Below are 6,000 nucleotides of genomic sequence, written 5' to 3'. Positions count from 1 at the left end.
CTCTAGAGCTGAACCAAGAATTCAAAAGACTGTAAAAGGCGAAGGGTCTTATTAATCCTCTGTATCTTTCTTAAGGTCTACCTTTAAGAAAAACAAAACAAAAAACCCCTGAGTTTTGTAATGGTCAGACTTTTCTTTGCTTCCATCATTCCAAGGAAGGACACAATGAGGGTGGAGCGGCTGCGATTTTGATTTCGATCCAGGCTTCTTAATTTAGAAGCTATGTAGTTTAAGGGCATTGATAAAATTTGCAGTCTTTCAGCAGCACAGAACCAACAGAGACTAGCACCTGTTTATCAGGAGTGATTAATTCAATAGATAGCTCCCAGGCTATGACCTGGAATGCATTTCTCCCTGACGAAGCAAGCCTTCCCAGCTGCATCCTTTTTCCTCTGTCCTGGAGTCCCTGTTTTCTCACCATGGTAAGGTCCCCCTCCTCCCCCACATCCATAGCAAATTTAGGGCATGCTTCCTGCGAGATGCGCCAGATACACTTTGCGATACTAGCCTTGGACTCCAAGTCTTGTATATTTTGGATATGGTCATGTTTGTAATGATGATCAAATGTTGGGCTTCCAGATAGATTTGTATGCAAAGAAGTCAATGCATTTGGGAAAGAGCTGCATATCATTGGGATGAGATTGGACCCATCTGAGCTTATTCGAGGTTCCTTCTCCTTGGGGACTTTGAAGAATAAAGAATAGTTTCTGTCATATATGCTCTTCATGACTTTGCTCTGTTTGGTTCTAAAAGCCCAATTCCCTTTAAGTTTCCAAACTATCTTTCCCCCTTTTCTTATATTACTTTCTTTCATGAATGTTACAGGCTTTAAAACCTGTAGTGGCTTTCTTGTTCTTCCTCATACATGACGGTTTTCCTCCCTTCTTTGGACCTTTGCTTGGTGTGTTTCTTGTATCTAGAATGCTAAATTGTAATCTCATCAAGGGAAGGGATGGCTTCATTTTGTCTGTGTGTTCTGCAGATCTCACAGAGTTCCTGATATGTGTTAGACACTCGATAAATATTTCTTAATTCATTGATTTGTTAGCAAAGGCCTTGTAAACTAGAGGACAAGTAATTGTATCTCAAATCTAGAGCCAAACCTATATATCTAGGTTTTTAAATGGTTTTCTCCCTGCAATTTACGAGGCAATTTTTCCAGTTATCATTACCCCCATTTTGCAGATAAGGGAATGAAGGCTCAGGATGTGGAAGTGACTTCTTGCCCACAGTTACTAGCTAACCAAGGACCTGAGGAGGACTTAAAATCCAGTTCTCCTGCCACTGAGTCCAGGAGCCAGTCCAGGGTGGGATGGAAGACTTGAAAGTCTGTTTCACATTGTTGCCATCCTGATTGCTTCTGGCTGGATGCCTGGCCACTGTGATTGTGGTACTTGATGTGCAAAATGAAAGTGATTTGAGAAGAGTTTCCAAGGATACTGCATTTTTTCCTTTTATTTTTTCTTCCTTAGAACATCTACTTTTCCTTGCAGAAAAATCTTGGGAGCTTGCTATCTAGTCAGAGTTCATCATCTGAGCCACCCCCTATTGGAAAAAGAACATTGGGCCCATTGATTTTCTGTGCCCAGCTAACTATGTGCCTGGAACATAGTAGGTGCTTAATCAATGTTTGTTCATTGATCATTTGCTTCTGGTTTTGACAGAAACCCTCCATCCCAGACCATGGAATTCTTTATTTAGTATATACACATGGGTCTTTAAAGATGCTCTGTTTTTTTCACATTTTATTTGTTAGTGTTAGTGTTTACTATATTAGAGAGTGATTATCAGAGACTAGCATAGCCATTATCTCTCCCTACTTATACTGTTCCCTTTTCTTGGGGAGCAGTATAAGAAAGGAGAAGGCTGGAGAGTTTATGCCATAAGAAAAAATATTCAAGTTGATTGAATGGGGGAAAAATGGTGGAGATCACATGAGTTCTTTGTTGGACCCAATAACTAAAGCTTCTGTCTACCAAATCTTAAGATTTAAGCATTTCTGCCTTAGGACTTTAGGTGTTCTCTTAATCTGACACTGTCCATGGAAGGTATACCTACTGAATTTTTTTTTTAAGCAATTGGTGTTAAGTAACCTGTTCAAGGTTACACGGCCAGTTATTTCTGGGTGTGGTGCTGAGTATCTGAGCCCGGATTTGATCCAGGTTATCCTGACACTGGAGCTGATGCTCTTACTCGCTGAGCCACCTGGCCACCCCTAAACATTTTTTTTTAAGCAACTGGGGTTAAGTAACCTGTTCAAGGTTACACAGCCAGTTATTTCTGGGTGTGGTGCTGAGTTTCTGAGCCCGGGATTCGATCTCCAGGTCGTCCCAACACTGGAACCTACTGAATTTTAAGAAGAAGATCGGTAAGTGCCCAGAATATGAACTAAATTGGCTGTGATGAAATTATTGGGGATCCATTCAGTCCTGGTCACCAAACAACAATGGCCCCTGCCAGGAGGGATATAGAGAGATGCCTGACCATTTCTCAGTTATTGTAGGTGAAGGCTGGCTTCCAGTGGGGTCATTTGGTTTAGGCTACATATCAAAATGGGGAAAAAAGATGCCTTTGCGAGCTCCAACCTTCCATTGTCTCACTGTACATTTACATTCGACTCCTGATAAACTTGCTTTCCCAAATGTCCTCTCAGGGCGACAGAAATTAATAGTAATGAGATCATTAGGAAAGAAACGGGTCTGCGATCATCCTGGCTCCATCCGTGCTGCAGTGGCGGCTCTGCTGGCTTTGATTTCAAGGGACTGTGCTCAGGCAAGATGCTGAGTGCGGTGAGGAGGGTTTTTACTAAAATAAACTTATTGAATTTTGGTGAGCCTTGGGGACGCAAACAGAAAGACAATGGCCCATAAAATGTGGAATTGTTTTCTTTTGGCTAAGAGGAACAGTAGGTGTCTGAAGCTTTTGAGCAATAAACACTTACGTTTTTAACTTCATTTGTACACCTGCCAAATCTTCTGAGCAGCTGTCACCATTAAGGAACATGGAAGGCACACGTGGGCTGGAAAATGTTAACTTCTACTTCACTGAAACACCCAAGCTATCAGAAAGGCTCTCACATCATTCAGTGGGCAGATTTAGTTGGTGTTGATAGTGTTGAAGGGGTCGGAAGTGGAATTCTTAAGTCTTTAGGGTCATTCAGACTATATGGAAATATGCACATTTGGTAACTGAGGATGGCTTGAACTCAGGCGTTAGGAGGTCTTTGGCTCCTGGTTCTCATTATCATGGCTGCTTCCTCCAGTGGAGGAGATGGTGACCCTTCCTCAACTCCTGATTTTCTGTGACTCTTCTGTTTCCACAGAGGAGTTACTTAGCACTCCAGAGTCCTTCTCAGAGTATTTGATGCCCAGCCCATAGGCTCACCATCGCTGACACCTCACTCTCACTGCACAATCATGAAGCCATCTTTGCTCATCACACAGCCACGTGGAATGGGCCACCATCGCCTTATTTATGATACTGGAAAAATAACATTTCTAGAACATACTTTGTAAACTTTCAAGTGCTGCCTACCTACTGCCATCTACAAATGGTGAGGGTAGTGTTGATGATTGCTGCTGCTGCCTTATGCTACTGCTTACCCTTCAGTGATTGATGGGAATAGGTCAAGTCTGCTTGAAGTGAAGACTGCCTTCCCATTGCCCTTGGACTTTGTTTTCTAAGATACCGTTGCTCCACGATTTGCAGCTATGTACTATACTATGTTCTAAACTGAGATCCTTGTCTATTTTCAGTAACTGCCCAAGAGATCACCCGCCTCTGTCTTTGTCTCTTTCTCGTTCATTCTCCATATTATATTAATTTCATATTCATCTAGATAGATAGATATGTGCACACACATGCATATATACATACATAAACACACATATAACATATATGCATACATATATAGTCAGCAGCCAATGCATTTATAAAGATTATCATACGTGTCATAGTAGATATATGGAAAGGACCAGCACATCAGATGGGAGGGGTTGTCAAGCCCTTTACAGGGCTGCTCATCCACCTTTGGTGTCTGCCTTCGTCCAGTCTCACCTATGATTTCAAGAAGCTGTAGCTGTGTGGTGGCCACAGCCCTGTAAACTGTCTTAGCAGACCAATTAAATCAGGTTTAGGGTAACCAGCATGTCTCAAACCCTTCCATGAGTTAGGGACATGTCTACCCCCAAACATGTGAAAACTTCCCCCAGCAGATTGGACAGATGAGATTGGCCATGAAGGCTCCTGAAGCCGGTGCTGTGGCATGCTTAGAGCTTGGTCAAGCATTAGAAATAACAAGGTTACCCATGGCATAGCAGTCTGTTACCAGTCTTGCCACTGGACTTTGATGATTCTGGAAGAGGGAGTGAGGCTGATGATTTCTGGAAACTTCCTCACTTAAATCCATCACAGTGATGTCACCGTCCGCTTTGACAATGAAGGACAAACAACACCAGCTATGCACTGGGCTCAGCGCTAAGTTCTGGGGAGACAGAAGGAGGAGGAAGAGAGTGAAGCCTCCAAATAACTCCCAGTCTAAGAGGGGAAAGAGCAGACAAAGCAACAGGAAAGTAATTAATGAGGGAAGGCATCAGACCTAAGGGAACTGGGAAAAGCTTCCAGTAAAATGTGGGATTTTAGTTGGGACTTGAAGGAAGCTGGAGAAGCTAGGAGGCAGAGATGAGGAAGGAGAAAATGCCAGCCATGGGAGAGAGCTAAAGGAAATTCCCAGAGCCTAGAGATAGAGAGTTTTGTTTGTTCAATGAGGTCTGTATCCCTGCATCGAAGAGAACAAGGGGGAAGGAGAGGTAGAAGCTAGAAGAAGTCTAGGAAGGTAGGAGGGGACTGGGTTATGAAGGACTTTGAATGTCAGATAAGAAATTTTGTGTTTGATCCTAGAAGTAATAAGGAACCTTTAGAGTTTAGTGAATAGAGGAGTGGGGTGACGTGTTTTAGGAAAATCACACATACATACACATACAAACATATTCAGTTATTCTCTCTCTCTCTCTCTCTCTCTCTCTCTCTCTCTCTCTCTCTCTCTCTCTCTCTCTCTCTCTCCCTCCTATCTGTCTCTCTTCACACACACACAGAGGTGAGACAGAATATATCTTAGGACAAGAAATGACCAGTTGCCTGTGATAGTTATTATTCAGAATCTGATCTCTCTAGAGAAAAAAAAAAAAAGGAAAAATGGCAAGTGAGACATATCCCAGGGGCAGCCCCCTCAACCACACCAAATAATAAATATTAATAGCCCAGATGCAGAAAATACACCAACAAAAAGAAATGGAAAAGTGTGAAAACCCTTCCACACAAGAATTTTTCAAAGTAAATTTATTCTTTATTTATCATATTCTTTTCTATTTAAATTTACTATTTAAATTCCCAATTCTCTCCCTCTCACCCACCTGCTGGGAAGACAAGCAGAATTATATCAATTATATATGTGAAATGATGTAAAACTTATTTATACTTTAGCCATTTCAGAACAAGGAGCAAAAAAATAAACAAGTTAAAAAGTTGCTCTTCCGTTAGTACTCAAAGTTCACCATTTTCTCTCTGGACACCGATGGCGGTTTTTTTATCATGTGATAGCTCATAGTATTGATCAGAATAGCCATGACTTTCACAGTTGCTGCTTACAACATTGCAGTCCTGTGTACAACAATTTCCCGGTTCTTCTCACTTCACTTTGCATCAGTTCATATAGGTCTTGTCATGTTTGTTTTGCTCCTGAAACCTCCCCCCATCATTTCTTATAGCGCAATACTATTCCATCACAAACGGTTCAGTCATCCCCAATTGCTGAGCCTGCTCTCAGCTTCTGAATCTTGACCACCACAAATGGAGCTGCTATAAATACTTTTGTACATATAGGTTCTTTCCCTTTGATCTCCTTGGTGCATGGACATAATATTGGTATTGCGGGGTATAGGCACAGTTTTATGACCCTTTAGAGGTACATCCAAACTGTTCTCCAGAATGATTGGACCAGTT

Source organism: Petaurus breviceps, unplaced genomic scaffold, assembly GCF_028583685.1.
Source record: "Petaurus breviceps papuanus isolate PSGF00001 unplaced genomic scaffold, PetGlider_PUasm1.0 218, whole genome shotgun sequence".
Classification (NCBI taxonomy): domain Eukaryota; kingdom Metazoa; phylum Chordata; class Mammalia; order Diprotodontia; family Petauridae; genus Petaurus; species Petaurus breviceps.
The sequence above is the reverse complement of the archived record's forward strand: the minus strand, read 5'-3'. Positions refer to the sequence as shown.